This window comes from Melospiza melodia, chromosome 3, assembly GCF_035770615.1.
Source record: "Melospiza melodia melodia isolate bMelMel2 chromosome 3, bMelMel2.pri, whole genome shotgun sequence".
Classification (NCBI taxonomy): Eukaryota; Metazoa; Chordata; class Aves; order Passeriformes; family Passerellidae; genus Melospiza; species Melospiza melodia.
This window is the reverse complement of record NC_086196.1, coordinates 77275968-77298899: the sequence shown is the minus strand read 5'-3', so window position 1 is coordinate 77298899 and position 22932 is coordinate 77275968.

Here is a 22932-nt window from a genome sequence, read left to right as displayed (position 1 = left end):
CTGGAAAACAAATCTCGCCTGCCAACTTTTTGATGGCAGATTGCAGGAGCCACTTGGTACTATCAAACCAGCCCAACTTGGCACTGGTGCCACCATGGGTCTGGTAACCATCCTGCCTATTGTAGCTTTCCAGGAGCCAGCCGGTCACTCCCAGCCATAGGTCCCCAGTCACAAACCTCGGCCCGTTTCCCTGGCAAACAAAAGTAAGCTACCCCGCTTCTGGATGGCAGATTGCAGGAGCCACTTGGTACTATCAAACCAGCCCAACTTGGCACTGGTGCCACCTTGGGTCTGGGAACCATGCTGCGTAACACAGATTCTAAGGCGCCAGTCGGCCACTACGAGCCACAAGCCCCCAAACACAAACAACGGCGCTATTCTCTGGAAAACAAAACTCAACTGCCCCTCTTCTGGATGGCAAATTGCAGGACGCACTTGGTACTATAAAAACAGCCCGACTTGGCACTGGTGCCCCCTTGGGTCTGGGAACCATCCTGCGTATCGATCTTTTTACTGAGACAGCCGGCCACTCCCAGCCATATGCCCCCAAACACAACCCACGGCCCTTTTCTCTGGCAAACAAAACTCAACTGCACCGCTTCTGGATGGCAGATTGCAGGAGCCACTTGGTACTATCAAACCAGCCCGACTTGGCACTGGTGCCACCTTGGGTCTGGGAACCATCCTGCGTATTGTGGGTTGTCAGGAGCCAGCCGAACACTCTCGGCCACAGACCCCAATTAAAAACAACGGCCCGTTTCACAGGCAAACAAAACTCAGCTGCCCCGCTTCTGGATGGGAGATTGCAGGAGGCACTTGGTGTAATCAAACCAGCCCGACTTGGCACTGGTGCCACCTTGGGTCTGGGAACCATCCTGCGTATCGTGGATTCTAAGGAGCCAGCCGGCCACTCCTAGCCACAGGCCCCCAAACAAAAACCTAGGCCTATTTCTCTGGCAAACAAAAGTAAGCTGCCCTGCTTCTGGATGGCAGATTGCAGGAGACACTTGGTACTATCAAACCAGCCCGACTTGGCACTGGTGCCACCTTGGATCTGGGAACCATGCTCTGTATCGTGGCTATTCAGGGGCCAGCCGGCCACTCTCAGCCATATGTCCCCAAACAGAAACCTCGGCCCGTTTCTCTGGCAAACAAAACTCAACTGCCCCTCTTCTGGATGGCAAATTGCAGGATGAACTTGATACTAAAACCGCAGGCCGACTTGGTAGTGGTGACACCTTGGGCCTGGGAACCATCATGCGTATCGAGCATTTTAAGGAGCCAGCCGGCCACTCCCAGCAATATGCCCCCAAAAACAATCCACGGAATTTTCCTCTGGCAAACAAAAATCAGCTGCCTCGCTTCTGGATGGCAGATTGCAGGAGCCACTTTGCACCATCAAACCAGCCCGACTTGGCACTGGTGCCACATTGCATCTGGGAACCATGCTGCCTAGCGTGGATTTTCAGGAGCCAGCCGGCCACTCTCAGCTATATACCCCCAAACAAAACCCACGGCCCGTTTCCCTGGCAAACAAAACTAAGCTGCCCCGCTTCTGGATGGCAGATTGCAGGACGCACTTGGTAGTATCAAACCAGCAAAACTTGGCACTGGTGCCACCTTGGGTCTGGGAACCATCCTGCGTATCGTGGGTTCAAAGGAGCCAGCCGGTCACTCCCAGCCACAGGCCCCCAAATACAAACAATGTCGCTTTTCCCTGGAAAACAAAACTCGCCTGCCAACTTTTTGATGGCAGATTGCAGGAGCCACTTGGTACTATCAAACCAGCCCAACTTGGCACTGGTGCCACCATGGGTCTGGTAACCATCCTGCCTATTGTAGCTTTCCAGGAGCCAGCCGGTCACTCCCAGCCATAGGTCCCCAGTCACAAACCTCGGCCCGTTTCCCTGGCAAACAAAAGTAAGCTACCCCGCTTCTGGATGGCAGATTGCAGGAGCCACTTGGTACTATCAAACCAGCCCAACTTGGCACTGGTGCCACCTTGGGTCTGGGAACCATGCTGCGTAACACAGATTCTAAGGCGCCAGTCGGCCACTACGAGCCACAAGCCCCCAAACACAAACAACGGCGCTATTCTCTGGAAAACAAAACTCAACTGCCCCTCTTCTGGATGGCAAATTGCAGGACGCACTTGGTACTATAAAAACAGCCCGACTTGGCACTGGTGCCCCCTTGGGTCTGGGAACCATCCTGCGTATCGATCTTTTTACTGAGACAGCCGGCCACTCCCAGCCATATGCCCCCAAACACAACCCACGGCCCTTTTCTCTGGCAAACAAAACTCAACTGCACCGCTTCTGGATGGCAGATTGCAGGAGCCACTTGGTACTATCAAACCAGCCCGACTTGGCACTGGTGCCACCTTGGGTCTGGGAACCATCCTGCGTATTGTGGGTTGTCAGGAGCCAGCCGAACACTCTCGGCCACAGACCCCAATTAAAAACAACGGCCCGTTTCACAGGCAAACAAAACTCAGCTGCCCCGCTTCTGGATGGGAGATTGCAGGAGGCACTTGGTGTAATCAAACCAGCCCGACTTGGCACTGGTGCCACCACTGGTCTGGGAACCATCCTGCGTATCGTGGATTCTAAGGAGCCAGCCGGCCACTCCTAGCCACAGGCCCCCAAACAAAAACCTAGGCCTATTTCTCTGGCAAACAAAAGTAAGCTGCCCTGCTTCTGGATGGCAGATTGCAGGAGACACTTGGTACTATCAAACCAGCCCGACTTGGCACTGGTGCCACCTTGGATCTGGGAACCATGCTCTGTATCGTGGCTATTCAGGGGCCAGCCGGCCACTCTCAGCCATATGTCCCCAAACAGAAACCTCGGCCCGTTTCTCTGGCAAACAAAACTCAACTGCCCCTCTTCTGGATGGCAAATTGCAGGATGAACTTGATACTAAAACCGCAGGCCGACTTGGTAGTGGTGACACCTTGGGCCTGGGAACCATCATGCGTATCGAGCATTTTAAGGAGCCAGCCGGCCACTCCCAGCAATATGCCCCCAAAAACAATCCACGGAATTTTCCTCTGGCAAACAAAAATCAGCTGCCTCGCTTCTGGATGGCAGATTGCAGGAGCCACTTTGCACCATCAAACCAGCCCGACTTGGCACTGGTGCCACATTGCATCTGGGAACCATGCTGCCTAGCGTGGATTTTCAGGAGCCAGCCGGCCACTCTCAGCTATATACCCCCAAACAAAACCCACGGCCCGTTTCCCTGGCAAACAAAACTAAGCTGCCCCGCTTCTGGATGGCAGATTGCAGGACGCACTTGGTAGTATCAAACCAGCAAAACTTGGCACTGGTGCCACCTTGGGTCTGGGAACCATCCTGCGTATCGTGGGTTCAAAGGAGCCAGCCGGTCACTCCCAGCCACAGGCCCCCAAATACAAACAATGTCGCTTTTCCCTGGAAAACAAAACTCGCCTGCCAACTTTTTGATGGCAGATTGCAGGAGCCACTTGGTACTATCAAACCAGCCCAACTTGGCACTGGTGCCACCATGGGTCTGGTAACCATCCTGCCTATTGTAGCTTTCCAGGAGCCAGCCGGTCACTCCCAGCCATAGGTCCCCAGTCACAAACCTCGGCCCGTTTCCCTGGCAAACAAAAGTAAGCTACCCCGCTTCTGGATGGCAGATTGCAGGAGCCACTTGGTACTATCAAACCAGCCCAACTTGGCACTGGTGCCACCTTGGGTCTGGGAACCATGCTGCGTAACACAGATTCTAAGGCGCCAGTCGGCCACTACGAGCCACAAGCCCCCAAACACAAACAACGGCGCTATTCTCTGGAAAACAAAACTCAACTGCCCCTCTTCTGGATGGCAAATTGCAGGACGCACTTGGTACTATAAAAACAGCCCGACTTGGCACTGGTGCCCCCTTGGGTCTGGGAACCATCCTGCGTATCGATCTTTTTAATGAGACAGCCGGCCACTCCCAGCCATATGCCCCCAAACACAACCCACGGCCCTTTTCTCTGGCAAACAAAACTCAACTGCACCGCTTCTGGATGGCAGATTGCAGGAGCCACTTGGTACTATCAAACCAGCCCGACTTGGCACTGGTGCCACCTTGGGTCTGGGAACCATCCTGCGTATTGTGGGTTGTCAGGAGCCAGCCGAACACTCTCGGCCACAGACCCCAATTAAAAACAACGGCCCGTTTCACAGGCAAACAAAACTCAGCTGCCCCGCTTCTGGATGGGAGATTGCAGGAGGCACTTGGTGTAATCAAACCAGCCCGACTTGGCACTGGTGCCACCTTGGGTCTGGGAACCATCCTGCGTATCGTGGATTCTAAGGAGCCAGCCGGCCACTCCTAGCCACAGGCCCCCAAACAAAAACCTAGGCCTATTTCTCTGGCAAACAAAAGTAAGCTGCCCTGCTTCTGGATGGCAGATTGCAGGAGACACTTGGTACTATCAAACCAGCCCGACTTGGCACTGGTGCCACCTTGGATCTGGGAACCATGCTCTGTATCGTGGCTATTCAGGGGCCAGCCGGCCACTCTCAGCCATATGTCCCCAAACAGAAACCTCGGCCCGTTTCTCTGGCAAACAAAACTCAACTGCCCCTCTTCTGGATGGCAAATTGCAGGATGAACTTGATACTAAAACCGCAGGCCGACTTGGTAGTGGTGACACCTTGGGCCTGGGAACCATCATGCGTATCGAGCATTTTAAGGAGCCAGCCGGCCACTCCCAGCAATATGCCCCCAAAAACAATCCACGGAATTTTCCTCTGGCAAACAAAAATCAGCTGCCTCGCTTCTGGATGGCAGATTGCAGGAGCCACTTTGCACCATCAAACCAGCCCGACTTGGCACTGGTGCCACATTGCATCTGGGAACCATGCTGCCTAGCGTGGATTTTCAGGAGCCAGCCGGCCACTCTCAGCTATATACCCCCAAACAAAACCCACGGCCCGTTTCCCTGGCAAACAAAACTAAGCTGCCCCGCTTCTGGATGGCAGATTGCAGGACGCACTTGGTAGTATCAAACCAGCAAAACTTGGCACTGGTGCCACCTTGGGTCTGGGAACCATCCTGCGTATCGTGGGTTCAAAGGAGCCAGCCGGTCACTCCCAGCCACAGGCCCCCAAATACAAACAATGTCGCTTTTCCCTGGAAAACAAAACTCGCCTGCCAACTTTTTGATGGCAGATTGCAGGAGCCACTTGGTACTATCAAACCAGCCCAACTTGGCACTGGTGCCACCATGGGTCTGGTAACCATCCTGCCTATTGTAGCTTTCCAGGAGCCAGCCGGTCACTCCCAGCCATAGGTCCCCAGTCACAAACCTCGGCCCGTTTCCCTGGCAAACAAAAGTAAGCTACCCCGCTTCTGGATGGCAGATTGCAGGAGCCACTTGGTACTATCAAACCAGCCCAACTTGGCACTGGTGCCACCTTGGGTCTGGGAACAATCCTGCGTAACACAGATTCTAAGGCGCCAGTCGGCCACTACGAGCCACAAGCCCCCAAACACAAACAACGGCGCTATTCTCTGGAAAACAAAACTCAACTGCCCCTCTTCTGGATGGCAAATTGCAGGACGCACTTGGTACTATAAAAACAGCCCGACTTGGCACTGGTGCCCCCTTGGGTCTGGGAACCATCCTGCGTATCGATCTTTTTACTGAGACAGCCGGCCACTCCCAGCCATATGCCCCCAAACACAACCCACGGCCCTTTTCTCTGGCAAACAAAACTCAACTGCACCGCTTCTGGATGGCAGATTGCAGGAGCCACTTGGTACTATCAAACCAGCCCGACTTGGCACTGGTGCCACCTTGGGTCTGGGAACCATCCTGCGTATTGTGGGTTGTCAGGAGCCAGCCGAACACTCTCGGCCACAGACCCCAATTAAAAACAACGGCCCGTTTCACAGGCAAACAAAACTCAGCTGCCCCGCTTCTGGATGGGAGATTGCAGGAGGCACTTGGTGTAATCAAACCAGCCCGACTTGGCACTGGTGCCACCTTGGGTCTGGGAACCATCCTGCGTATCGTGGATTCTAAGGAGCCAGCCGGCCACTCCTAGCCACAGGCCCCCAAACAAAAACCTAGGCCTATCTCTCTGGCAAACAAAAGTAAGCTGCCCTGCTTCTGGATGGCAGATTGCAGGAGACACTTGGTACTATCAAACCAGCCCGACTTGGCACTGGTGCCACCTTGGATCTGGGAACCATGCTCTGTATCGTGGCTATTCAGGGGCCAGCCGGCCACTCTCAGCCATATGTCCCCAAACAGAAACCTCGGCCCGTTTCTCTGGCAAACAAAACTCAACTGCCCCTCTTCTGGATGGCAAATTGCAGGATGAACTTGATACTAAAACCGCAGGCCGACTTGGTAGTGGTGACACCTTGGGCCTGGGAACCATCATGCGTATCGAGCATTTTAAGGAGCCAGCCGGCCACTCCCAGCAATATGCCCCCAAAAACAATCCACGGAATTTTCCTCTGGCAAACAAAAATCAGCTGCCTCGCTTCTGGATGGCAGATTGCAGGAGCCACTTTGCACCATCAAACCAGCCCGACTTGGCACTGGTGCCACATTGCATCTGGGAACCATGCTGCCTAGCGTGGATTTTCAGGAGCCAGCCGGCCACTCTCAGCTATATGCCCCCAAACAAAACCCACGGCCCGTTTCCCTGGCAAACAAAATTAAGCTGCCCCGCTTCTGGATGGCAGATTGCAGGACGCACTTGGTAGTATCAAACCAGCAAAACTTGGCACTGGTGCCACCTTGGATCTGGGAACCATCCTTCCTATCGTGGATTTTCAGGGGCCAGCCGGTCACTCTCAGCCATAGGCCCCAAACACAAACCACGGCCCTTTTCTCTGGAAAACAAAACTCAACTGCCCCTCTTCTGGATGGCAGATTGCAGGAGGCACTGGGTACTATGAAACCAGCCCTACTTGGCACTGATGCCACCTTGGGTCTGGGAACCATGCTGCGTATCATGGATTTTCAGGAGCCAGCCGGCCACTGCCAGCCACAGGCCCCGAAACACAAACAACAGCCTTTTTCTCTGGCAAACAAAATTCAGCTGCCCCGCTTCTGGATGGCAGATTGCAGGAACCACTTGGTACTAACAAACCAGCCCGACTTGGCACTGATGCCACCTTGGGTCTGGGAACCATCCTGCGTATCGTGGATTCAAAGGAGCCAGCTGGCCACTCCCAGCCACAGGCCCCAAAACACACACAACGGTGCTTTTCCCTGGAAAACAAAACTCGCCTGCCAAACTTTTGATGGCAGATTGCAGGAGCCACTTGTTATTATCAAACCAGCCCAACTTGGCACTGGTGCCACCATGGGTCTGGTCACCATCCTGCCTATCGTAGCTTTTCAGGAGCCAGCCAGCCACCCCCAGCCAGAGGCCCCCAGACAAATATTTCGGCCCGTTTCCCTGGCAAACAAAAGTAAGCGGCCCCGCTTCTGGATGGCAGATTGCAGGAGCCACTTGGTACTATCAAACCAGCCCAACTTGGCACTGGTGCCAACTCAGGTCTGGGAACCATCCTGCGTATCGTGGGTTCTAAGGAGCCAGCTGGCCACTCCCAGCCACAGGCCCCCAAACACAAACAACGGCGCTTTTCCCTGGAAAACAAAACTCGCCTGCCAACTTTTTGATGGCAGATTGCAGGAGCCACTTGGTACTATCAAACCAGCCCAACTTGGCACTGGTGCCACCATGGGTCTGGTAACCATCCTGCCTATTGTAGCTTTCCAGGAGCCAGCCGGTCACTCCCAGCCATAGGTCCCCAGTCACAAACCTCGGCCCGTTTCCCTGGCAAACAAAAGTAAGCTACCCCGCTTCTGGATGGCAGATTGCAGGAGCCACTTGGTACTATCAAACCAGCCCAACTTGGCACTGGTGCCACCTTGGGTCTGGGAACCATGCTGCGTAACACAGATTCTAAGGCGCCAGTCGGCCACTACGAGCCACAAGCCCCCAAACACAAACAACGGCGCTATTCTCTGGCAAACAAAACTCAACTGCCCCTCTTCTGGATGGCAAATTGCAGGACGCACTTGGTACTATAAAAACAGCCCGACTTGGCACTGGTGCCCCCTTGGGTCTGGGAACCATCCTGCGTATCGATCTTTTTAATGAGACAGCCGGCCACTCCCAGCCATATGCCCCCAAACACAACCCACGGCCCTTTTCTCTGGCAAACAAAACTCAACTGCACCGCTTCTGGATGGCAGATTGCAGGAGCCACTTGGTACTATCAAACCAGCCCGACTTGGCACTGGTGCCACCTTGGGTCTGGGAACCATCCTGCGTATTGTGGGTTGTCAGGAGCCAGCCGAACACTCTCGGCCACAGACCCCAATTAAAAACAACGGCCCGTTTCACAGGCAAACAAAACTCAGCTGCCCCGCTTCTGGATGGGAGATTGCAGGAGGCACTTGACACTGTGAAACCAGCCCCACTTGGCACTGGTGCCACCTTGGGTCTGGGAACCATGCTGCGTATCATGGATTTTCAGGAGCCAGCCGGCCACTCCCAGCCACAGGCCCCCAAACACAAACCACAGACTTTTTGTCTGGCAAACAAAATTCAGCTGCCCCGCTTCTGGATGGCAGCTTGCAGGAGCCACTTGGGACTATCACACCAGCACAACATGGCACTGCTGCCACCTTGGATCTGGGAACCATCCTTCCTATCGTGGATTTTCAGGGGCCAGCCGGTCACTCTCAGCCATAGGCCCCAAACACAAACCACGGCCCTTTTCTCTGGAAAACAAAACTCAACTGCCCCTCTTCTGGATGGCAGATTGCAGGAGCCACTGGGTACTATGAAATCAGCCCTACTTGGCACTGATGCCACCTTGGGTCTGGGAACCATGCTGCGTATCATGGATTTTCAGGAGCCAGCCGGCCACTGCCAGCCACAGGCCCCGAAACACAAACAACAGCCTTTTTCTCTGGCAAACAAAATTCAGCTGCCCCGCTTCTGGATGGCAGATTGCAGGAACCACTTGGTACTAACAAAACAGCCCGACTTGGCACTGATGCCACCTTGGGTCTGGGAACCATCCTGCGTATCGTGGATTCAAAGGAGCCAGCTGGCCACTCCCAGCCACAGGCCCCAAAACACACACAACGGTGCTTTTCCCTGGAAAACAAAACTCGCCTGCCAAACATTTGATGGCAGATTGCAGGAGCCACTTGGTATTATCAAACCAGCCCAACTTGGCACTGGTGCCACCATGGGTCTGGTCACCATCCTGCCTATCGTAGCTTTTCAGGAGCCAGCCAGCCACCCCCAGCCAGAGGCCCCCAGACAAATATTTCGGCCCGTTTCCCTGGCAAACAAAAGTAAGCTACCCCGCTTCTGGATGGCAGATTGCAGGAGCCACTTGGTACTATCAAACCAGCCCAACTTGGCACTGGTGCCAACTCAGGTCTGGGAACCATCCTGCGTATCGTGGGTTCTAAGGAGCCAGCTGGCCACTCCCAGCCACAGGCCCCCAAACACAAACAACGGCGCTTTTCCCTGGAAAACAAAACTCGCCTGCCAACTTTTTGATGGCAGATTGCAGGAGCCACTTGGTACTATCAAACCAGCCCAACTTGGCACTGCTGCCACCATGGGTCTGGTCACCATCCTGCCTATCGTAGCTTTTCAGGAGCCAGCCGGTCACTCCCAGCCATAGGCCCCCAGACACAAACTTCGGCCCGTTTCCCTGGCAAACAAAAGTAAGCTGCCCCGCTTCTGCATGGCAGATTGCAGGAGCTACTTAGTACTATCAAACCAGCCCGACTTGGCACTGGTGACACCTCTGGTCTGGGAACCATCCTGCCTATCGTGGATTTTCAGGGGCCAGCCGGCCACTCTCAGCCATATGCCCCAAAAACAAACCACGGCCCTTTTCTCTGGCAAACAAAACTCAACTGCCCCTCTTCTGGATGGCAAATTTTAGGACGCACTTTGTACTACGAAAACCGCCCGACGTGGCACTGGTGCCACCTTGTGTCAGGGAACCATCCTGCATATCGAGCTTTTTAAGGAGCCAGCCGGCCACGCCCAGCCATATACCCCCAAAAACAAACCACGGACCATTTCTCTTGGAAACAAAAATCCGCTGCCCCGCGTCTGTATGGCAGATTGCAGGAGCCACTTTGCACCATCAAACCAGCCCGACTTGGCACTGGTGCCACCTTGGGTCTGGGAACAATCCTGCATATCGTGGATTCTAAGGAGCCAGCCGGCCACTCCCTGCCACAGGCCCCCAAACACAAACAACGGCGCTTTTCCCTGGAAAACAAAATTCGCCTGCCAGCTTTTTGATGGCAGATTGCAGGAGCCACTTGGTACTATCAAATCATCCCAACTTGGCACTGGTGCCACTATGGGTCTGGGAACCATCCTGCCTATTGTAGCATTTCAGGAGCCAGCCGGTCACTCCCAGCCATAGGCCCCCAGACACAAACCTCGGACCGTTTCCCTGGCAAACAAAATTAAGCTGCCCCGATTCTGGATGGCAGATTGCAGGACGCACTTGGTTGTGTCAAACCAGCCCGACTTGGCACTGGTGCCACCTTGGGTCTGGGAACCATCCTGCGTAACGTGGATTCTAAGCAGCCACCCGGCCACTCTGAGCCACAGGCCCCCAAACACAAACAACGGCGCTTTTCCCTGGAAAACAAAACTCGCCTGCCAACTTTTTGATGGCAGATTGCAGGAGCCACTTGGTACTATCAAACCAGCCCAACTTGGCACTGGTGCCACCTCTGGTCTGGGAACCATCCTGCCTATTGTAGCTTTTCAGGAGCCAGCCGGTCACTCCCAGCCATAGACCCCCAGACACAAACCTCGGCCCGTTTCCCTGGAAAACAAAAGTAAGTTACCCCGATTCTGGATGGCAGATTGCAGGAGCCACTTGGTACTATCAAATCAGCCCAACTTGGCACTGGTGCCACCATGGGTCTGGTAAACATCCTGCCTATCGTAGCTTTTCAGGAGCCAGCCGGTCACTCCCTGCCATAGGCCCCCGGACACAAACCTCGGCCCGTTTCCCTGGCAAACAAAAGTAAGCTGCCCCGCTTTTGGATGGCAGATTGCAGGATGCACTTGGTACTTACAAACCAGCCCGACTTGGCCCTGGTGCCACCTTGGCTCTGGGAACCATGCTGCGTAACGTAGATTCTACGAGGACAGGCGGCCACTCCCAGCCACAGGCCTCTAAACAAAAACAACGGCGCTTTTCCCTGGAAAACAAAACTCGCCTGCCAACTTCTTGATGGCAGATTGCAGGAGCCACTTGGTACTATCAAACCAGCCCAACTTGGCACTGGTGCCACCATGCGTCTGGTCACCATCCTGCCTATCGTAGCTTTTCAGGAGCCAGCCGCTCACTCCCACCCATAGGCCCCCAGACAAATACCTCGGCACGTTTCCCTGGCAAACAAAAGTAGGCTGCCCCGCTTCTGGATGGCAAATTGCAGGACGCACTTGGTACTACGAAAACAGCCCGACTTGGCACTGATGCCACCTTGGGTCAGGGAACAATCCTGCGTATAGAGCTTTTTAAGGAGCCAGCCGGCCACGTCCAGTCATATACCCCCAAAAAAAAAACCACGGAACTTTTCTCCAGCAAACAAAAATCCGCTGCCCCGCGTCTGGATGGCAGATTGCAGGAGCTATTTAGTATTATCAAAGCAGCCCGACTTGGCACTGGTGGCACCATGAGTCTGGTAACCATCCTGCCTATCGTAGCTTTTCAGTAGCCAGCCGGTCACTCCCAGCCATAGGCCCCCAGACAAATACCTCGGCCCGTTTCCCTGGGAAAAAAAAGTAAGCTGTCCCGCTTCTGGATGGCAGATTGCAGGAGCCACTTGGTACTATCAAACCAGCCCATCTTGTTCCCAGACCCAAGGTGGCACCAGTGCCACGTGGGGCTGGTTTGATGGTGCAACGTGGCTCCTGCAATCTGCCATCCAAAAGCGGGGCAGCTTACTTTTGTTTGCCAGGGAAACGGGCCGAGGTTTGTGTCTGGGGGTCTATGGCTGGGAGTGACCGGCTGGCTCCTGAAAAGCTACGATAGGCAGGATGGTTCCCAGACCAGACGTGGCACCAGTGCCAAGTTGGGCTGGTTTGATAGTACCAAGTGGCTCCTGCAATCTGCCATCAAAAAGTTGGCAGGCGAGTTTTGTTTTCCAGGGAAAAGCGCCGTAGTTTTTGTTTGGGGGCCTGTGGCTCAGAGTGGCCGGGTGGCTGCTTAGAATCCACGATACGCAGGATGGTTCCCAGACCCAAGGTGGCACCAGTGCCAAGTCGGGCTGGTTTGACACAACCAAGTGGCTCCTGCAATCTGCCATCCAGAATCGGGGCAGCTTAATTTTGTTTGCCAGGGAAACGGTCCGAGGTTTGTGTCTGGGGGCCTATGGCTGGGAGTGACCGGCTGGCTCCTGAAATGCTACAATAGGCAGGATGGTTCCCAGACCCATAGTGGCACCAGTGCCAAGTTGGGATGATTTGATAGTACCAAGTGGCTCCTGCAATCTGCCATCAAAAAGTTGGCAGGCGAATTTTGTTTTCCAGGGAAAAGCGCCGTTGTTTGTGTTTGGGGGCCTGTGGCTGGGAGTGGCCGGCTGGCTCCTTAGAATCCACGATATGCAGGATTGTTCCCAGACCCAAGGTGGCACCAGTGCCAAGTCGGGCTGGTTTGATGGTGCAAAGTGGCTCCTGCAATCTGCCATACAGACGTGGGGCAGCGGATTTTTGTTTCCAAGAGAAATAGTCCGTGGTTTGTTTTTGGGGGTTTATGGCTGGGCGTGGCCGGCTGGCTCCTTAAAAAGCTCGATATGCAGGATGGTTCCCTGACACAAGGTGGCACCAGTGCCACGTCGGGCGGTTTTCGTAGTACAAAGTGCGTCCTAAAATTTGCCATCCAGAAGAGGGGCAGTTGAGTTTTGTTTGCCAGAGAAAAGGGCCGTGGTTTGTTTTTGGGGGCATATGGCTGAGAGTGGCCGGCTGGCTCCTGAAAAGCTACGATAGGCAGGATGTTTACCAGACCCATGGTGGCACCAGTGCCAAGTTGGGCTGATTTGATAGTACCAAGTGGCTCCTGCAATCTGCCATCCAGAATCGGGGTAGCTTACTTTTGTTTTTCAGGGAAACGGGCCGAGGTTTGTGTCTGGGGGTCTATGGTTGGGAGTGGCCGGCTGGCTCCTTAGAAACCACGATAGGCAGGATGGTTCCCAGACCAGAGGTGGCACCAGTGCCAAGTTGGGCTGGTTTGATACTACCAAGTGGTTCCTGCAATCTGCCATCCAGAAGCGGGGCAGCTTACTTTTGTTTGCCAGGGAAACGGATCGTTGTTTGTGTTTGGGGGCCTATGGCTGGGACTGACCGGCTGGCTCCATAAAATCCACGATACGCAGGATGGTTCCCAGACCAGAAGTGGCACCAGTGCCAAGTCGGGCTGGTTTGATAGTACCAAGTGGCTCCTGCAATCTGCCATCCAGAAGCGGGGCAGCTTACTTTTGTTTGCCAGGGAAACGGGCCGAGGTTTGTGTCTCGGGGCCTATGGCAGGCAGTGACCGGCTGGCTCCTGAAAGCTACGATAGGCAGGATGGTGACAAGACCCATGGTGGCACCAGTGCCAAGTTGGGCTGGTTTGATAGTACCAAGTGGCTCCTGCAATCTGCCATCAAAACGTTGGCAGGCGAGTTTTGTTTTCCAGGGAAAAGCGCCGTTGTTTGTGTTTGGGGGCCTGTGGTTGGGAGTGGCCGGCTGGCTCCTTAGAAACCACAATACGCAGGATGGTTCCCAGACCAGAGGTGGCACCAGTGGGAAGTCGGGCTGGTTTGATAGTACCAAGTGGCTCCTGCAATCTGCCATCCAGAAGCGGGGCAGCTTACTTTTGTTTGCCACGGAAACGGGCCGTTGTTTGTGTTTGGGGGCCTGTGGCTGGGAGTGGCCGACTGGCTCCTTAGAATCCACGATACGCAGGATGGTTCCCAGACCAGAGGTGGCACCAGTGCCAAGTCGGGCTGGTTTGATAGTACCAAGTGGCTCCTGCAATCTGCCATCCAGAAGCGGGGCAGCTTAATTTCCTTTGCCAGGGAAACGGGCCGAGCTTTGTGTCTGGGGACCTATGGCTGGGAGTGACCGGCTGGCTCCTGAAAAGTTACGATAGGCAGGATGGTGACCAGACCCATGGTGGCACCAGTGCCAAGTTGGGCTGGTTTGATAGTACCAAGTGGCTCCTGCAATCTGCCATCAAAACGTTGGTAGGCGAGTTTTGTTTTCCAGGGAAAAGCGCCGTTGTTTTTGTTTGGGGGCCTGTGGCTGGGAGTGGCCGGCTGGCTCCTTAGAATCCACGATACGCACCATGGTATCCAGACCCAAGGTGGCACCAGTGCCAAGTTTTGCTGGTTTGATAGTACCAAGTGGTTCCTGCAATCTGCCATCCAGAAGCAGGGCAGCTTACTTTTGTTTGCCAGGGAAACGGGCCGAGGTTTGTGTCTGGGGGCCTATGGCTGCGAGTGACCGGCTGGCTCCTGAAAAGCTACGATAGCCAGGATGGTGACCAGACCCATGGTGGCACCAGTCCCAAGTTGGGCTGGTTTGATAGTACCAAGTGGCTCCTGCAATCTGCCATCAAAAGTTTGGCAGGCGAGTTTTGTTTTCCAGGGAAAAGCGCCGTTGATGTGTTTAGGGGCCTGTGGCTGGGAGTGGCCGGCTGGCTCCTTAGAATCCACCATACGCAGGATGGTTCCCAGACCCAAGGTGGCACCAGTGCCTAGTCGGGCTGGTTTGATGGTGCAAAGTGGCTCCTGCAATCTCCCATCCAGAAGCGGGGCAGCTTACTTTTGTTTGCCAGGGAAACGGGCCGAGGTTTGTGTCTGGGGGCCTATGGCTGGGAGTGACCGGCTGGCTCCTGAAAAGTTACGATAGGCAGGATGGTGACCAGACCCAAGGTGGCACCAGTGCCAAGTTGGGCTGGTTTGATGGTACCAAGTGGCTCCTGCAATCTGCCATCAAAAACTTGGCAGGCGAGTTTTGTTTTCCAGGGAAAAGCGCCGTTGTTTTTGTTTGGGGGCCTGTGGCTGGGAGTGGCCGGCTGGCTCATTAGAATCCACGATACGCAGGATGGTTCCCAGACTTGTCGTGGCACCAGTGCCAAGTCGGGCTGGTTTGATAGTACCAAGTGGATCCTGCAATCTGCCATCCAGAAGCGGGGCAGCTTACTTTTGTTTGCCAGGGAAACGGGCCGAGGTTTTTGTCTGGGGGCCTATGGCTGGGAGTGACCGGCTGGCTCCTGAAAAGCTACGATAGGCAGGATGGTGACCAGACCCATGGTGGCACCAGTGCCAAGTTGGGCTGGTTTGATAGTACCAAGTGGCTCCTGCAATCTGCCATCAAAAAGTTGGCAGGCGAGTTTTGTTTTCCAGGGAAAAGTGCCGTTGTTTGTGTATGGGTGCCTGTGGCTGGGAGTGGCCGGCTGGCTCTTTAGAATCCACGATACACAGGATGGTTCCCAGACCAGTGGTGGCACCAGTGCCAAGTCGGGCGGGTTTGATAGTAACAAATGCGTCCTACAATCTGCCATCCAGAAGCGGGGCAGCTTACTTTTGTTTTCCAGGGAAACGGGCCGAGGTTTTTGTCTGGGGTCCTATGGCTGGGAGTGACCGGCTGGCTCGTGAAAAGCTACGATAGGCAGGATGGTGACAAGACCCATGGCGGCACCAGTGCCAAGTTGGGCTGGTTTGATAGTACCAAGTGGCTCCTGCAATCTGCCATCAAAAAATTGGCAGGTGAGTTTTGTTTTCCAGGGAAAAGCGCCGTTGTTTGTGTTTGGGGGCCTGTGGCTGGGAGTGGCCAGCTGGCTCCTTAGAATCCACGATACGCAGGATGGTTCCCAGACCAGAGGTGGCACCAGTGCCAAGTCGGGCTGGTTTGATAGTACCAAGTGGTTCCTGCAATCTGCCATCCAGAAGCGGGGCAGCTTACTTTTGTTTGCCAGGGAAACGGGCCGAGCTTTGTGTCTGGGGGCCTATGGCTGGGAGTGACCGGCTGGCTCCTGAAAAGCTACGATAGGCAGGATGGTGACCAGACCCATGGTGGCACCAGTGCCAAGTTGGGCTGGTTTGATAGTACCAAGTGGCTCCTGCAATCTGCCATCAAAAAGTTGGCAGGCAAGTTTTCTTTACCAGGGAAAAGCGCCGTTGTTTTTGTTTAGAGGCCTATGGCTGGGAGTGGCAGGCTGGCTCCTTAGAATCCACGATACGCAGGATGGTTCCTAGACTTGACGTGGCACCAGTGCCAAGTTGGGCTGGTTTGATAGTACCAAGTGCGTCCTGCAATCTGCCATCCAGAAGTGGGGTAGATTACTTTTGTTTGCCAGGGAAACGGGCCGAGGTTTGTGTCCGGGGGCCTATGGCAGGGAGTGACCGGCTGGCTCCTGAAAAGCTACGATAGGCAGGATGTTTACCAGACCCATGGTGGCACCAGTGCCAAGTTGGGCTGATTTGATAGTACCAAGTGGCTCCTGCAATCTGCCATCCAGAATCGGGGTAACTTACTTTTGTTTTCCAGGGAAACGGGCCGAGGTTTGTGTCTGGGGGTCTATGGCTGGGAGTGACCGGCTGGCTCCTGAAAAGCTACGATAGGCAGGATGGTTCCCAGACCAGACGTGGCACCAGTGCCAAGTTGGGCTGGTTTGATAGTACCAAGTGGCTCCTGCAATCTGCCATCAAATTTGGCAGGCGAGTTTTGTTTTCCAGGGAAAAGCGTCGTTGTTTGTGTTTGGGGGCCTGTGGCTCAGAGTGGCCGGGTGGCTGCTTAGAATCCACGTTACGCAGGATGGTTCCCAGACCCAAGGTGGCACCAGTGCCAAGTCGGGCTGGTTTGACACAACCAAGTGGCTCCTGCAATCTGCCATCCAGAATCGGGGCAGCTTAATTTTGTTTGCCAGGGAAACGGTCCGAGGTTTGTGTCTGGGGCCTATGGCTGGGAGTGACCGGCTGGCTCCTGAAATGCTACAATAGGCAGGATGGTTCCCAGACCCATAGTGGCACCAGTGCCAAGTTGGGATGATTTGATAGTACCAAGTGGCTCCTGCAATCTGCCATCAAAAAGCTGGCAGGCGAATTTTGTTTTCCAGGGAAAAGCGCCGTTGTTTGTGTTTGGGGGCCTGTGGCAGGGAGTGAACCGGCTGGCTCCTTAGAATCCACGATATGCAGGATTGTTCCCAGACCCAAGGTGGCACCAGTGCCAAGTCGGGCTGGTTTGATGGTGCAAAGTGGCTCCTGCAATCTGCATACAGACGCGGGCAGCGGATTTTGGTTTCCAAGAGAAATGGTCCGTGGTTTGTTTTTGGGGGTATATGGCTGGGCGTGGCCGGCTGGCCTCCTTAAAAGCTCGATATGCAGGATGGTTCCCTGACACAAGGTGGCACCAGTGCCACGTCGGGCGGTTTTCGTAGTACAAAGTGCGTCCTAAAATTTGCCATCCAGAGAGGGGCAGTTGAGTTTTGTTTGCCAGAGAAAAGGCCGTGGTTTGTTTTTGGGGCATATGGCTGAGAGTGGCCGGCTGGCCCCTGAAAATCCACGATAGGCAGGATGGTTCCCAGACCAGAGGTGTCACCAGTGCCAAGTCGGGTTGGTTTGATAGTACTAAGTAGCTCCTGCAATCTGCCATGCAGAAGCGGGGCAGCTTACTTTTGTTTGCCAGGGAAACGGGCCGAGGTTTGTGTCTGGGGCCTATGGCTGGGAGTGACCGGCTGGCTCCTGAAAAGCTACGATAGGCAGGATGGTGACCTGTCCATGGTGGCACCAGTGCCAAGTTGGGCTGGTTGATAGTACCAAGTGGCTCCTGCAATCTGCCATCAAAAAGTTGGCAGGCGAGTTTTGTTTCCAGGGAAAAGCGCCGTTGTTTGTGTTTGGGGGCCTGTGGTTGGGAGTGGCCAGCTGGCTCCTTAGAACCCACGATACGCAGGATGGTTCCCAGACCTGAGTTGGCACCAGTGCCAAGTTGGGCTGGTTTGATGGTGCAAAGTGGCTCCTGCAATCTGCCATCCAGAAGCGGGGCAGCTTACTTTTGTTTGCCAGGGAAACGGGCCGAAATATTTGTCTGGGGGCCTCTGGCTGGGGGTGGCTGGCTGGCTCCTGAAAAGCTACGATAGGCAGGATGGTGACCAGACCCATGGTGGCACCAGTGCCAAGTTGGGCTGGTTTGATAATACCAAGTGGCTCCTGCAATCTGCCATCAAAAGTTTGGCAGGCGAGTTTTGTTTTCCAGGGAAAAGCACCGTTGTGTGTGTTTTGGGGCCTGTGGCTGGGAGTGGCCAGCTGGCTCCTTTGAATCCACGATACGCAGGATGGTTCCCAGACCCAAGGTGGCATCAGTGCCAAGTCGGGCTGGTTTGTTAGTACCAAGTGGTTCCTGCAATCTGCCATCCAGAAGCGGGGCAGCTGAATTTTGTTTGGCAGAGAAAAAGGCTGTTGTTTGTGTTTCGGGGCCTGTGGCTGGCAGTGGCCGGCTGGCTCCTGAAAATCCATGATACGCAGCATGGTTCCCAGACCCAAGGTGGCATCAGTGCCAAGTAGGGCTGGTTTCATAGTACCCAGTGGCTCCTGCAATCTGCCATCCAGAAGAGGGGCAGTTGAGTTTTGTTTTCCAGAGAAAAGGGCCGTGGTTTGTGTTTGGGGCCTATGGCTGAGAGTGACCGGCTGGCCCCTGAAAATCCACGATAGGAAGGATGGTTCCCAGATCCAAGGTGGCAGCAGTGCCATGTTGTGCTGGTGTGATAGTCCCAAGTGGCTCCTGCAATCTGCCATCCAGAAGCGGGGCAGCTGAATTTTGTTTGCCAGACAAAAAGGCTGTGGTTTTTGTTTGGGGGCCTGTGGCTGGGAGTGGCCGGCTGGCTCCTGAAAATCCATGATACGCAGCATGGTTCCCAGACCCAAGGTGGCACCAGTGCCAAGTGGGGCTGGTTTCACAGTGTCAAGTGCCTCCTGCAATCTCCCATCCAGAAGCGGGGCAGCTGAGTTTTGTTTGCCTGTGAAACGGGCCGTTGTTTTTAATTGGGGTCTGTGGCCGAGAGTGTTCGGCTGGCTCCTGACAACCCACAATACGCAGGATGGTTCCCAGACCCAAGGTGGCACCAGTGCCAAGTCGGGCTGGTTTGATAGTACCAAGTGGCTCCTGCAATCTGCCATCCAGAAGCGGTGCAGTTGAGTTTTGTTTGCCAGAGAAAAGGGCCGTGGGTTGTGTTTGGGGGCATATGGCTGGGAGTGGCCGGCTGTCTCATTAAAAAGATCGATACGCAGGATGGTTCCCAGACCCAAGGGGGCACCAGTGCCAAGTCGGGCTGTTTTTATAGTACCAAGTGCGTCCTGCAATTTGCCATCCAGAAGAGGGGCAGTTGAGTTTTGTTTGCCAGAGAATAGCGCCGTTGTTTGTGTTTGGGGGCTTGTGGCTCGTAGTGGCCGACTGGCGCCTTAGAATCTGTGTTACGCAGCATGGTTCCCAGACCCAAGGTGGCACCAGTGCCAAGTTGGGCTGGTTTGATAGTACCAAGTGGCTCCTGCAATCTGCCATCCAGAAGCGGGGTAGCTTACTTTTGTTTGCCAGGGAAACGGGCCGAGGTTTGTGACTGGGGACCTATGGCTGGGAGTGACCGGCTGGCTCCTGGAAAGCTACAATAGGCAGGATGGTTACCCGACCCATGGTGGCACCAGTGCCAAGTTGGGCTGGTTTGATAGTACCAAGTGGCTCCTGCAATCTGCCATCAAAAAGTTGGCAGGCGAGTTTTGTTTTCCAGGGAAAAGCGCCATTGTTTGTATTTGGGGGCCTGTGGCTGGGAGTGACCGGCTGGCTCCTTTGAACCCACGATACGCAGGATGGTTCCCAGACCCAAGGTGGCACCAGTGCCAAGTTTTGCTGGTTTGATACTACCAAGTGCGTCCTGCAATCTGCCATCCAGAAGCGGGGCAGCTTAATTTTGTTTGCCAGGGAAACGGGCCGTGGGTTTTGTTTGGGGGCATATAGCTGAGAGTGGCCGGCTGGCTCCTGAAAATCCACGCTAGGCAGCATGGTTCCCAGATGCAATGTGGCACCAGTGCCAAGTCGGGCTGGTTTGATGGTGCAAAGTGGCTCCTGCAATCTGCCATCCAGAAGCGAGGCAGCTGATTTTTGTTTGCCAGAGGAAAATTCTGTGGATTGTTTTTGGGGGCATATTGCTGGGAGTGGCCGGCTGGCTCCTTAAAATGCTCGATACGCATGATGGTTCCCAGGCCCAAGGTGTCACCACTACCAAGTCGGCCTGCGGTTTTAGTATCAAGTTCATCCTGCAATTTGCCATCCAGAAGAGGGGCAGTTGAGTTTTGTTTGCCAGAGAAACGGGCCGAGGTTTCTGTTTGGGGACATATGGCTGAGAGTGGCCGGCTGGCCCCTGAATATCCACGATACAGAGCATGGTTCCCAGATCCAAGGTGGCAGCAGTGCCAAGTCGGGCTGGTTTGATAGTACCAAGTGTCTCCTGCAATCTGCCATCCAGAAGCAGGGCAGCTTACTTTTGTTTGCCAGAGAAATAGGCCTAGGTTTTTGTTTGGGGGCCTGTGGCTAGGAGTGGCCGGCTGGCTCCTTAGAATCCACGATACGCAGGATGGTTCCCAGACCCAAGGTGGCACCAGTGCCAAGTCGGGCTGGTTTGATTACACCAAGTGCCTCCTGCAATCTCCCATCCAGAAGCGGGGCAGCTGAGTTTTGTTTGCCTGTGAAACGGGCCGTTGTTTTTAATTGGGGTCTGTGGCCGAGAGTGTTCGGCTGGCTCCTGACAACCCACAATACGCAGGATGGTTCCCAGACCCAAGGTGGCACCAGTGCCAAGTCGGGCTGGTTTGATAGTACCAAGTGGCTCCTGCAATCTGCCATCCAGAAGCGGTGCAGTTGAGTTTTGTTTGCCAGAGAAAAGGGCCGTGGGTTGTGTTTGGGGGCATATGGCTGGGAGTGGCCGGCTGTCTCATTAAAAAGATCGATACGCAGGATGGTTCCCAGACCCAAGGGGGCACCAGTGCCAAGTCGGGCTGTTTTTATAGTACCAAGTGCGTCCTGCAATTTGCCATCCAGAAGAGGGGCAGTTGAGTTTTGTTTTCCAGAGAATAGCGCCGTTGTTTGTGTTTGGGGGCTTGTGGCTCGTAGTGGCCGACTGGCGCCTTAGAATCTGTGTTACGCAGCATGGTTCCCAGACCCAAGGTGGCACCAGTTCCAAGTTGGGCTGGTTTGATAGTACCAAGTGGCTCCTGCAATCTGCCATCCAGTAGCGGGGCAGCTGAATTTTGTTTGCCAGAGAAAAAGGCTGTTGTTTGTGTTTCGGGGCCTGCGGCTGGCAGTGGCCGGCTGGCTCCTGAAAATCCATGATACGCAGCATGGTTCCCAGACCCAAGGTGGCATCAGTGCCAAGTAGGGCTGGTTTCATAGTACCCAGTGGCTCCTGCAATCTGCCATCCAGAAGAGGGGCAGTTGAGTTTTGTTTTCCAGAGAAAAGGGCCGTGGTTTGTGTTTGGGGCCTATGGCTGAGAGTGACCGGCTGGCCCCTGAAAATCCACGATAGGAAGGATGGTTCCCAGATCCAAGGTGGCAGCAGTGCCAAGTGGGGCTCGTTTGACAGTGTCAAGTGCCTCCTGCAATCTGCCATCCAGAAGCAGGGCAGCTTACTTTTGTTTGCCAGAGAAATAGGCCTAGGTTTTTGTTTGGGGGCCTGTGGCTAGGAGTGGCCGGCTGGCTCCTAAGAATCCACGATACGCAGGATGTTTCCCAGACCCAAGGTGGCACCAGTGCCAAGTCGGGCTGGTTTGATAGTACCAAGTGGCTCCTGCAAACTCCATCAAAAAGTTGGCAGGCGTGTTTTGTTTTCCAGGGAACAGCGCCGTTGATTTTGTTTGGGGGCCTGTGGCTGAGAGTGGCCGGCTGGCCCCTGAAAATCAACGATAGGCAGGATGGTTCCCAGATCCAAGGTGGCACCAGTTAAGTAAGGCTGGTTGTATGGTTCAAAGTAACTCCTGCAATCTGCCATCCAGAAGCGGGACAGCTGAGTTTTTTTTGCCAGAGAAAAGGTCCATGGTTTCTTTTTGGGGCATACGGCTGGGAATTGCCGGCTGGCTCCTTAAAATGCTCGATACGCAGGATGGTTCCCAGAGCCAAGGTGGCACCACTGCCAAGTCGGGCCTCTTTTTGTAGTACCCAAGTGCGTCCTGCAATTTGCCATCCAGAAGAGGGGCAGTTGAGTTTTGTTTGCCAGAGAAAAGGGCCGTTGTTTGTGTTTGGGGCCTGTGGCTGGGTAGTGTTCGGCTGGTTCCTGAATATGTACGATACGCAGGATTGTTCCCAGATCCAAGGTGGCAGCAGTGCCATGTTGTGCTGGTGTGATAGTCCCAAGTGGCTCCTGCAATCTGCCATCCAGAAGTGGGGCAGCTGATTTTTGTTTGCCAGAGAAAAGGTCCGTGGTTTGTTTTTGGGGGCATATGGCTGAGAGTGGCCGGCTGGCCCCTGAAAATCCACGATACACAGGATGGTTCCCAGATCCAAGGTGGCACCTGTGCCAAGTCGGGCTGATTTGATAGTACTAAGTAGCTCCTGCAATCTGCCATGCAGAAGCGGGGCAGCTTACTTTTGTTTGCCAGGGAAACGGGCCGAGGTTTGTGTTGGGGGCCTATGGCTGAGAGTGACCGGCTGGCTCCTGAAAAGCTACAATAGGCAGGATGGTGACCAGACCCATGGTGGCACCAGTGCCAAGTTGGGCTGGTTTGATAGTACCAAGTGGTTCCTGCAATCTGCCATCCAGAAGCAGGGTAGCTGAGTTTTGTTTGCCAGAGAAAAGGGCCTTGGTTTGTGTTTGGGGGCATATGGCTGGGTGTGGCCAGCTGGCTCCTTAAAATGC